The sequence below is a fragment of the Euphorbia lathyris genome, chromosome 1, assembly GCF_963576675.1.
Source record: "Euphorbia lathyris chromosome 1, ddEupLath1.1, whole genome shotgun sequence".
In the NCBI taxonomy this organism is placed as follows: Eukaryota; Viridiplantae; Streptophyta; class Magnoliopsida; order Malpighiales; family Euphorbiaceae; genus Euphorbia; species Euphorbia lathyris.
Genome location: NC_088910.1, coordinates 79,439,853 through 79,452,860, shown reverse-complemented (window position 1 = coordinate 79,452,860; position 13,008 = coordinate 79,439,853).

The following is a 13,008-nucleotide window of genomic DNA, read 5'->3' as shown; positions in this document are numbered from 1 at the left end:
GATTAATTTAAATTCTGTAGAACTCTTAGATATAGTACGGATACAATAATCTTTTTATAGATAAATATATATAATAAAATTAAAATTAATATATTAAATTTTTTATCACTAAAAAAGGAGGAAGTGACACCTCAGTTCCATCGTTACTGTTTTATATTATATATAGATGTGTAGAGAATTAGAGAGATTTTAGGGATTAATTTAAATTCTCTAGAACTCTTAGATATAGTACGGATAAAATAATCTTTTTATAGATAAATATATATAATAAAATTAAAATTAATATATTAAATTTTTTATCACTAAAAAAGGAGGAAGTGACACCTCAGTTCCATCGTTACTGTTTTATATTATATATAGATTTGTTACTGATAATTGTTAATATGTTTTTATATATGCATTGCAAATAACGGGATTGGTGACTAAGATAATGTTTCCATAAAAAAATGTATGAAATTGATTAAATTTAACCACATTAAACTCTCAATTATATCATTTATAATTGGCATATAGTTTATATTGGCCCCTAAACTATATTTTGAAAATCAATTAGCTTCTTAAACTATTAAAATCACCAATCAAACCCTTAACTTATTTAGAAATCAATAATTTTCACCATCTTATCTAATAATGTTAAGAATTAATAGTAATTAATCATAATTCAACAATTCAACACATAAGTAATATTATAGAGGGTATGAGATATATTCATCTCACGTCCTAAAAAGGATCCAAGATAAAAAAAATGAAAAAAGAAACGATGTAAGAAATTTTATTAAGAAGAGAGATCTCTTTCACCAATAAAAAAAATAGGAAGTAATTAAAACTCAAAATAAAAAGAAAATGTTAAAATCGTAAAAAAAAAAAAGTCTTGTGTTTAATTGTTGGATTAGAATTAGATTGTTATTGTGTTTAAAAAAGTCTTAAGGTTATTAAAAAAAATTAGGTGTGAATTATTAATTTCTAACTAAGATAAGGATTTATTTAAATTGATGATTTTAATAGATTAGATCTAATCGATTTTTAAATATGTTTAAGACATGAATTTTATGCCTTTATACGATGATAAGAGTAAAAATGCCAAGCGATGATAAAGATATATTTATATAAATTATCCCTTAATCCAAACTTGTCAAACTTATCACATTTGACGGGAACAGTAAACAATGCTCCTGAAATAAGTAATTAATGAAGATAATAATTCCAGCTAAACCGCGCCGTCTATTTCTACAAAATAAAATACAAGCAAGCAAGATGGAGCCTTATCGTCACTGTATTTACAACTGGACGATAGCTTTGTTATTTGTTTGACTAATATTTATTCACAATCATTTACTACTCATGTCCTTATTCATTTCATATTACACTGTTTGGTTAAAATTTCAAGTTTTACTAATGATCTGTTTCTTTTACCTACTATTTATTCTTACTACGGTTTGCTGTTTGCCGTTGGAAAAAAACTGTTTTTCCAAAAAACATGAATTCTTTATTTTTATAAAAGACTATTTTTCAGACATAAAAGACAAATATGAGGTCACTAACCAAACACTTAAAACTCTCTCTTTTAAAGTGAGAAGGTAAACATAAACATATGAAATAGAAGCATGAAAATAAACAATCAACTAAGAACAAACAGTAAGGTCCAATTTGTTTTACGTACCTACTGTTTGCTGTTGTTATTTGTTGTTACGGTTTACTGTTGGAAAAAGTTGATTTTCCAAAAACAATGATTTTTTGCTTTTGTAAAAGATTACTTTGTAAATATAAAAAGTAAACAGGAGATCACTAACCAAACACCTAAAATTCTCCATTTTGAAATAAAAAAGCAAACAAAAACATGAAAATGAACAATCAAACACTCCTAAATGGCATGAGATTATGGAGGGTCCACAACCCTCAGTCTTCGTGGAAAATACATAAGTGTATTTTTACCAGATGGAAATTTCTATCCTCTACATAAAACTTTTATTAGTAATTTCATTAATTTCATAAACTTTTCACATATTTAACACTACAATACTTTGATTCTAAGAAAAATCTGTAATTTTCAATAAGTGATCCTTCAAGTAATTGATTCTGGCTCTGTTAATTCTTTATGTATATAATCAAAGCATATGTAGTTTAATTGTATTATGACGTCTGAGTAGTATTATTTTAATGGATTCTTAAAAATGATAAAAGTAATAAAACGAGATGCAAAATTTGATTTATTATAATTAGACCTGTTCATGGGCTGGGCCGGGCTGGGTTCGGGCCGGGCCATACCGGGCTTTTCAATAAAAACTCATGTCCAAGCCCAGCCCAGCCCGTAGTAAATATGTCTCGGGCTCGGGCCGGGCTGGGATGAATTAGAAAACCTTAATCCCAAGCCCAACCCAACCCCGCCCATACTTTATTTTTTATAAATCTGAAACTTTATTTCCATTAATGATAAATTCAAATTAACAAATATTATTATCAATTATGAAATAGTTAAAATTTAAAATATAAAACTAAAACAATTATTTTTACAACAACAAAACAATCAAATTAATATAACCTGTACATTTGAGAGGATGGAGGAAGGGAGGCCGCTAATTGAAATTGACATGGGATTAAATTAGGTACATATCATATATATATATATTAGGTTTACTTAGATTTTAGTTTCATTATTATATATTATTAATAAAACTGAATGTTTATATAATAAATACTAGTATATATAAATAAGTTACGGGCCGGGTCGGGCTGATACGGGCTTTAATAATAGATCCCAGGCCCAACCCATAAATCAATGGGTATTTTCGGGCTTGGGCCGGGCTGGGTTAACTGTAAATTTATACTGACCAAGTCCGTCCCATTGTCTACGGGTCTGGGCGGGTTGAGCGGGCCATCGGGTCTCTGAACAGGTCTAATTATAATTTCCAGGCGGTAGCGTGTGAGGAAGAAAAGATAGTTTTAAATTTTTATATTTATTTTCATAAGGAATTACTTAGTTGGCCCTGGCAGAAGTTAAAACAATTTATAACTAGATCCTTTATTACTGAAATTTTGCAAAAACTTTATACTATTAGAGTAACAGAAGAAAAAGGAGCGTAATGAAATCTGTTAGTGCACTTATCATCATATTACACAAGTCCTACTTTTATAATACCAACAAACGTAAAACAACCAATTTTATATTGCAGAAATTACCTAATATGCCCTACTCTTTTTTTTTAATATGCCCCCACTTTTCTTTTTATTATAGAAGGAGCCGGAGAATAGAAAAGAAAAAAGAAATTAAAATGTTAATATCATGTTCAGATCAACTGAGAGTAGCTAGACCCTCGTCTGTCAACCTACAACGTATTCTGGATGCCTGTAGGAGGCACGTCACACTCGTGATAGCCCAATGACAAAAGTCCCACGTAGTTTGTCATTTAATCAATTGTCTTATTCTCCTCCTAGTATGTATGTATGGGTGCATAGTCTCTACCTGTATGTATGTTGTATCCGAATCTCCCAAGGTGCTCTAACAAGAGCCTTACATTGTTCTACGAGCCATGGGAAGCGATGACCAGTGGGCGTTACTTCCTTAATGGACTGAACCAAGTCTAAACCGTTTCTTCCAGAAAAGCCTTAACCCATAAAAGAGCCTCCATAATTCTGCTAAGCTGGTGGAGCATATTCCAATATTGTAAATAAAACCCCAAAATCACTCCCCTCTAGTATCCCAAATGAGCTCTCCCGCAGAGGCCGGATAAATGAAAAATATAAATATTATAAATTTATCAATTTTAATAGAATTATAACTACACTAATATATATATATATATATATATATAAAAGATTAATATAAATAAAAAAACTTAGATGTAGTGAAAAAAAATAAGTATAAACTAATTCTAAAAAAAAAAAAAATAAGAACATAAATTACTCTGATAGTTGTATCTTACAAATTGGGGGAATAATCTTATTTATATTAATAGGTTTACAAAATATATGGTTCTAGTTTACACTTATCTTTAATTATATCATGTGCAACATTACTATATGTTTAGTTGTTGGTGGACATCCATTTAATAACTTGCATGAATAGGGTAGTAATTGAGCCGAGCTTTGACGTACTCATGTTCAGCTTCTTAGAAAACTAACGAGCTCAAACTCAACATCCTGTTCGTAAGCTGCTCACAAACTTATTCAGGAGCTTTGCACATAAATAGCTCGTTAATTATGCCAATGAACTTTATTTGCGAACAACTCACTAATTATATTCATTAATTACGTTCATTTGAATTTTTTTTAACACAAAACTACATAATTTTAGAACCTCCAAAACTAAATTTTACACAAAACTATGTTATCTTACATTTCCACCTTTATAGATTTACTATTATTAAAAACAATTAGTCGAAAAAGCTTTCCCATGAGCGTGCCCATGAATATTATAATCGAGCTTGATTATCAACCTAGAACTGAGCGACTCGCGAGATTTCGAGTTGAGTTTCATATCGTGCGTAAACTTGGCTTGTTTATAAAGTGAGTCAAATGTCCAACCGCTCATAAAGAGCTAGGCTCATTTATAGCCTTATTGACGAACCTTCTATAAAATCATACGTAACCCAAAAAAACTCCAAACTAATTTGACATTACTAGGTAGAGCCAAGTTCTCAATTCTCCGGACCTTAGCCGGATGGACCTCTAAACCTTTTACGTGGCTTGGATGAAATTTTTCATTCTGTTCTTCCAGAAGGTCTGGTGATAGACAAGCCCTCAGGCAAGATCTGAGTTGTTTCATTTCCAGGCAGAAAACGAGTGCTATTAGCAGCCATTATGGGATCAGCTCAAGATAATGTTATCTTGTGTATGGAGCTTTTAGGCTCTAATACCACTTGTTGGTCCCTTAGTTATGTGAGAGTTAGTTCCGGAGGGGGTTAATGGAACTATTTGTGATTTAAAATGTTATCAAATGTAAAACGTTTCTCACAGCACAGCAGCACAACTCATAGTGAAAATATTAAAGTTTAGAGACAACTTTAGTTGATTACCAACTAAGATTGCTTTTGTCCTTGGTTCGAAAGATAACACTTAGGAGTCTTCCGAACTTTGCATATTTAAGATATAACTCTGACTAGTTAATGGTTCCGAATTAAAAGCAAGCATTTATAATGAGTAAGAGCTAGAAAATGATACTTAGCAGATTTATCCTGGTCTGGCCTCCTGCCTACATCCAGTCCCCGAAATTCATCTTTCGAGCTTTAATCAGCTACTGAGCTCTTTCTGGTATAGCACAAACCCCTACAATAGTTGTTGAGCAATTACAAAGTACCTTCCTCTATAATCCTACACTCTGAACTATCTAACTCTGTTTGCTAAATACCGAACAAACAGAGCTTCCGAACTATTCTAAAGAATTGATAATTTTGTTCTACTAAGAACATTTTGAATGAACTTAAAGAAAAGATTACACAGAAGAATAGGAAGGTGTGTGTAAACAGTTCTTGATTTGCTTTGCTTTGGTTTGCTTGGAACTTCAAGGAATGATCACTCAGAGTTTTTGTGTATTGAAGATCAAGTTCCAATTGCAAATAAGAGGCCTTTTATAGTTGACACTTGAGGCTGGGTTGAATTTGAAATTCAAAATAACTATTGAGAGGGAAAACGTTCGACTGTCGTTTTCAGTACTCAGAGACCATTGCCAACAGCCAATGATCTTCTATCCTTTACCGTTGCCTTTATCTGTTGCGCTGTGCTCTAGAGTTGGTCGGAGGCAGAATTCTTGGTCTAACCAAATCAGGAAAAGTTCTCAGGTTGACCAGGAGACAAACCGTATGTTGGTTCTGAAACTTTCCTTATCTAGTATGGGCATTGTCAGTTCTGCAGAAGTCAACTCTGTCTTGTCCAGCGAGGTTGATCTTGTCCAACATGGCTTGATTATTGTCTTCCGAAAATGATCTTATCTTTGATCTCATGAGATGAATGGAAGGCTTCTGGATCCTTCTAAAGGTTGGGCTTAAGCTTTGTTTCACAGACCTTTGTGAAGTGGGCTTGGATTTAAGCCTTATGGCCCAACTTAATTTTTTTGAACTAAAGCTTATATTATCAAACACTTCAACAAACATATTAGTATAAATAAATCAACATTTTATTTTAATGTGTTATTAATTATGGAGATATTAATTTAAGGGAAATTTACAAGGAAATTCATATTTTAATTTTTTTTTACAATTTTATCAGTAACTATTTTCAATTATATCATGCGTCAGAATACTATGGCAGTTAAAGAAAATTTAGCTTCCACCGATTAACTACTTAAAATAATTACTTGACATTTGTAGAATAAAGTTTAATACTTTTGAGATATTAGGAATTAAACTACTAATATTAATAAAATAATAATATTACTATTATTTATGATATTTATGTAAAGAACCCTTAATTTAATTTAATATTTTTATCATAATCAAAATCAATTTGGAACTTGTGTTTCAACACTATCTAATAATCTGTCTGTTGAACGCATCCATCAAAATCGGAATCAAGCTCAATAGACTGTGAAAGTCATTCATCTGAACTTGCTTCTGACTCCGAAGCCTGCCTCCGTGCTAAGTAAATTTAAAACGCCAGGTGAGTAAATTTAAAAAGGTTAAAATTAACCAATAGTTCCATTCACCCCCCTCCCATTTGGAACTTATCCTACCTTAGAAGGGACCAACAGTTTCAACCTAAGATTAGAAGCATCTTCCATGATCGAAGCCATCACTTGCGAGGCTTTCTCACATCTGAGAAGTAGTAGAGTCGTAGGCAATGCTAGCAATTTTTGCTTCAAACTCTAAAAGTTCTACTTTATCTTGTAAAGCAACAGTGGATTCCTGGGCAAGAGCAAAACCTCGGTTAAGCAAAATAACCTTTTCTCTTTTGCCCTTAGCTTCTATTTAGGATTAGACTAGGTCATTTTCAAGCTCGACGACTCGGCCATTATAATGATATATTGTGACTTCAAATTTTTCCTTGGCTCTCAAATAGTTGGTTGATTCGCTCTTACTCTTTTAAAGCTTATCCTCTAACATCTTGAGAGTAAATAAATGACCATGAATGGTGGAATCTTTATCTTGAATCAAAGTCTCTAGGTCAGTAACACCTTGAGCCTTTTGAAGAGCAAATTTTCTTTCTTTTTTTTTTGCTTCAGCTTCAGCTGACTGGCAGCTCCAGTCTCTTTCTTTGCATCAATAAATTATTGATGCTGCAAGTATAATTGAGCAAGGGCGTCTTGAGTTATACCAATCTGGGTATTCAGAGCCTATAACAAATGCCCAAATTTACAAATTGATGACAAAGCGTTAAAGTTGAGGCAAGGTCCCGAAGCAAATTAAGAGCACGAGTTATAAAAAGCATGAACAAGTTAAGACAATAAAGAGAAAAAGCACACACAACACACTATAGTGGTTTTCATCATGGAATACATTGATAAGTTGTCAAAGAATTCAACATCTTCAGGCACAATGGCAAAGCGAGAAATGTCTTATGTTGTTAGGGGTGGCAAGAGGGCGGGGCAGGACGGGGATTCATTCCCCACTTCACCCCAATACCTTTGAAGACGGTTTTAGGGAATCCCCAAAAAGAGGTTCATGGATTTATTGCCCCCACACCCGTCCCACATGGGTCCCCACAGGTGATAGGGAATCCCCATCACCTAATTTCTAATTTAATTATTATTATTTTCTTAACTTGGAGAAACACTAATTAAAAAAACCCTTAGAAAAACAATTCTTAATTAACTTGAGAGCCTATTTCTAAAACTCTTTTCATAGCAATTATTTTTGCTTGTTTTGTAATTGAGCAGGTTTAGAGTGTCATCTTTGACTAATCTAATTTTATTTTATGTTAACTTGCATTTGCCTAATGTGAGTTTTATCCAAAAGTTCTTGAGAGCTATATGTTTTTGTTCTCAATTCGAAAAGTTATAGCAAGTCCAAAGACTGAAAGCATAACACCAAAAAACTTGTTTAAGAGAATATTGTAGTCGACCCCTACACCATGAAATTAACTATCCAAAGACACATTTTTCATCATTTCGCATATAATAAACTATGTTGAGGAATTGTTCTAAAGTTTCGGGGATCCACATTGGGGTTTTTTGGGAGCGGGGCGAGGATCCCCATGGTTCGGGGGTAGTAACCCCCGCCCAAATTTAGAAATGTGGGAGTAAAATTTCTACCACCCCTACATAATTTAGTGATTCCCCGCCCCGTTGGTTCAGATCCCCGTGGTTTTTGCGGAATCCCAACCCAATTACCACCCTTATCTGATGCGACATGTATTTTCAAGGAGATATCATCTCCAAATGTCTGGCGCGACAGTTATTTACAGAATGAAAGTCATTATTTTTCTAAAAAGAAAAACATGAGAATTTGAAGATAAGTAAACTTGCATTGGGTCGATCATATATCTTACATGCTTCCAGCTCTTCCTTGCTTAATTCAGGAGCAGCCTGGTCCAAAGTAAACTTATGAGCCTTGATACTTATATTCCCTTTTCTTTTTTCCTTAGCCTTTTCCTTCTTAAAAGTTCTTAGATGCATAAGAGCATGCTCTTCCATGGTAGTAAACTTAACGTCAGGAATGTCTCAACATTTTCTTATAAGGTCAATACATGAGACAATCAGATCTTAAAGTATTTGAAGGCAACAGATTTGTTCAATCAATTCATCCTGACTTAGTTTTTCTAGCTTCATCCACTACTTTGCCTTAGAAACATCAGAATGGGAGTAGCTGGAATCTTCAAGAAACAAACGGGAAGGAGCGAAGTTTTGAATATCAACTTCCTTTAAAAAGGGAGAATGTTGTTGGGAGCATATTGTTTGTTCATGAGAGACGTGTTGAAACACCTTTCCACATGATTTTGATTTGACAAAATTATTTAAGATAATCCCATGATTAAACAATTAAATTTAAGTGCTTTGATTTAATTGTACTAATGTCTTTGTTCAATATTGAGTAAGTTAAGTAATAAGAACAGAAATTGAACATCTATAAATGAAAGCCAAAAGTCAGCAGACGCAAGTCACACAGCAGAAGCTAAGCAAGAACGCAACTCAGCTTTAAGATAAGAAATGTCTTCTTCAGAAAAGCTTGAAGGCGAAGTCGCTAAGTCAAGCTGAGTAGTTATCAAGTCAGCGTCAATGATCTGTCAACTTGGAAGACAAGGTCTGAGCAAGATTCAGAAGACTCAAAACTCTATCGGAAGGACCTTTTCGAGAAGCATGGACCATTTGATAAATTGCTAAAAGACAAACCTGGCACAAGAAGACAAACCTAGCGTTCGAAGACAAACCTGGCTCTTGGCGAAAACAGAAGATAGGATTGGCCTGCAGCACTGACTGCTGACCAAGTGATGACGAAGAAGACCGTTTTCTCCCACAACGGCTATGTCGGGATTCAATTCATTGAAGCCTCAAGATTACTATAAAAAGGCCAATTCATCACTTGGATCATACACGCATACAAGCACATAAGACAGACAAGCAAATCTTCTTCAAGTCAATTCACTTGTAAAATCCAAAGTAGAAGCTGTCTGAAAAGAAAAAAGCAAGCTCTTACACCAACTCCCATTTTTGTGTAAAAGTCTAGAGTGATTTTATTCATCTAAAGTGTTCTTCACTAAGTGAGAACAAATCTTGTATCATTTGTAAAAGGTTAGAAAAGCTGAGTACTCGGTTATAGTACTCAGTGGTAGAGAGAGGCTGAGTACTCGGTTATAGTGCTCAGTGGTAGATAGGATTAAGTAGACGAATAGAGGACGGTAATCTTGCATACTCAATTGCTATTGTAAAAGGTTTGTGCTCTACCTTTAAAGAGCTCATTAGAGGATTGAAAAAGCTCGGAAGGATTCCGGGGACTGGACGTAAGCGGAGAGGCCGAACCAGGATAAGTCTGCTGAGTAACTTCTAACCCTTTATATATATATATATATATATATATATATATATATATATATATATATATATATATATATATATATATATGCGCTGCTTGCTTAACACTACTCAGTAAAATAATTTGTACACACTAAAGCTGAGTAATCTGAGTACTGAGTTGGAAACTGACTTAAGTGTTACTTCCCAACTCACAATTGAAACAGCTCTAGTCAGTGTCTGTCTAAAGCTGTCTCACATCATACTCAACTTTGCTGACCTGAAATTGAGTTAAATCATAAAATCTTAAATTAAGTCAGCATCATTTATCAAAAAGTTTAATTAGTTCCTAACCCCTCCTTGGAACTAATACTATCACGTTACACGGGACCAACAAGTGGTATCAGAGCCTAAAAGCTCACTATTCAAGATAAAACTATCTTGAGCTGATCCTTGTAATGGCTGAGAACAGCACTCGTTTTCTTCCTGGAAACCAAACAACTCAGATACTCCCTGAGGAATTATCCATATCTAGGCCTCCTCTATTCTTCGGGGCCAACTATACGTTTTGGAAAAACAGGATGAAAAATTTCATTCAGGCAACAAATATGAGTGCATGGCTAGCTATAGTCCAAGGCCCTTTTGTTCCCTACGAATCATCGACGGTGTAAAAACTATCAAAAGCGAGGCTAAGTGGTCAGAAGATGACCTTAAGAAATTACAAAATAATGCTTCGGCTATCAATATGCTTCACTGTGCGTTAGATGCTGCAGAATACAATAAGATTTCAGGTTGTGAGTCAGCACAAGAAATCTGGAAGAAGCTGGAGGTGACCTATGAAGGAACCAGCAAGGTCAAAGAGTCGAAAGTGAATCAACATATGTGATTGTACGAGTTGTTCGAGATGAATGACAATGAAGGCATCTCGGAAATGAATGCAAGATTCACCAATATAATCAACGAGCTCAAGAGACTCGGTAAGAAATTCACTGAGGAAGAACAGGTGAAGAAAATCCTGAGAAGTCTCCCCAAAAGCTGGCAAGCAAAGAAAACAGTCGTTGAAGAAGCTCAGGACTTGACCACCTACAAGTATGATGAGCTCATTGGATCTCTTCTGACCCATGAGATCTCCATGAAGAAATTTGAGGCCAAAGAAAAGACTGAGGACAAGAAGCAAAAATCTCTTGTCATGAAAGCTGACTCAACCGAAGCTGACTCATCAGATGATGAGGAGATGGTCATGCTTACTAGAAAAATGAAGAAGTTGTTTCGGAAAAATGACAAATACAGCAAAAGGCCATTCAAAAGAAGTGATAAATATAAAGCTGAGTCAAGTGACAACAGGCACAAGAAAGACAGCTCAAAGCCCGTTACTTGCTTTGAATGCCATCAAGCTGGTCACATCAAGTCCAGCTGTCCTTCCCTGAAGAAAGACAAGAAGGGAAATAGAAAGGCAATGGTGGCAACATAGAGTGATAGCGACGAGTCAACATCATCAGAAGCTGATGCCACTGAGTCAGCAAACATATGTTTCATGGCTGACGAATCTGCTGACCTATGCCATTCTGAGCAAGCTGACCTCTCTGGTGGATCTGACCATCAGGAACACACAACTGAGGTAATGTATCTACCTTTGCTAAAAAATGAAATGATAAATGCCCTGAGTGATCTCTATACACTTATCAAAAAGTGCAACAAGAAAATACGAGCACTCAGCAGGCGATGTGATGAGATTGAAGAAGTCAAACTCAGTGATCTCCGACATCTTCTCCAGGACAATACCAGGCAAGATGAAAACTTAAAAACCTTGCATAGGTTTGTCTCTGAAGTCCAATCAGATTCTAAGAAACTGAGGAAGGACATCATATCAATACAGAACCAGATGAATACATCGGCTAAGAAAAATTCCTATCCAAAAGCTGAGTACTCGGGTACTAGTCAACAGAGATGGAATCCTCAGCAGAATGTCCAGTGTGACTTCTGTGGAAAAAGAGGACATACCACAAAGGTATGCTGGCATGCTCAGCACCCAAGTGCTGACCAGAATATAAGGTATCCCCAATGAAAAGTTCATTGTAACTTTTGCGGGAAGAACGGTCACACTATCAATGTCTGTCGCCATAAAATTAAATATGATGTATCACCTGCTGACCCTAACAAACGAGGACCCAAAAAGACTTGGGTACCTAAAGATAACTAGTTGTATTGCAGGTAAGCCTGAGGTGTGCTGAGAAGTCAAAGTTGTGGTACATTGACAGCGCATGCTCAAGGCATATGAATGGTGATGAAACTCAGTTTATCACACTTGTGCATAAACGAGGTGGAAATGTAAGTTTTGGAGACAACAAAAAGGGTAAGATAGTAGGGTCAGGTACCGAGACTTTTTACCGAGAAACCAGAGGGACTTTCTTTGGCATGCTCCTCAATGCAAAGGCTCTTGAGCATATCGATCTCGCCCTGTTGCGATGCTTACTTTTGCTCCATGGCGAATATCATTTCGCGGTTTGCCAGATTCTGGGCAAACAGGGCATTGACACGATCCATTACATCCTCGCAGGTCATCTTTGCACATTTCTTATAAAAGTCCAAGTCTTTCGGCTTCTCGACGTGCTCGGAATCTGACGAGACTGATACAGTAGGCTCGCTTTTCCTTTTCCGGCTCTCAGTCTGCCGAGATGTAACAAAGTCAGACATCCAGACCCACTTCCCGTTCACAATCGTGAGACGAGAGTGGTCTTCAGGTTAAAAAAACCCCGATTGACTCCGCAATTCTGGTGACAATGCTTCCACAACAGATGATCGACGAGTTTTTCTTGGAAAAAGCGCCGATGTACTCTCCGAACCAGAATCCCAAATTCATTCTCGGTCCAACTGGCATACTCCACAACGCGGTTGATAGGGGTAAAAAACCCCTATCTTTGGGTACGGTTTTAGGACGGTTTTTAGGTTTATTTGGCTAATAAACGAGCAATTCTCGCATTTAAATGCTTTTGTGTGAGTTAGTTAGAAATTGGAAACATTCTATTTACTTTTCGTCGTTTAGGCTCGTTTTGTGATCAATTTAGGCAAATACGGCCGAAATAACATGCATATTAGAATTCCGTTATCTTTTGAAGCTAATTGGTCCGTCA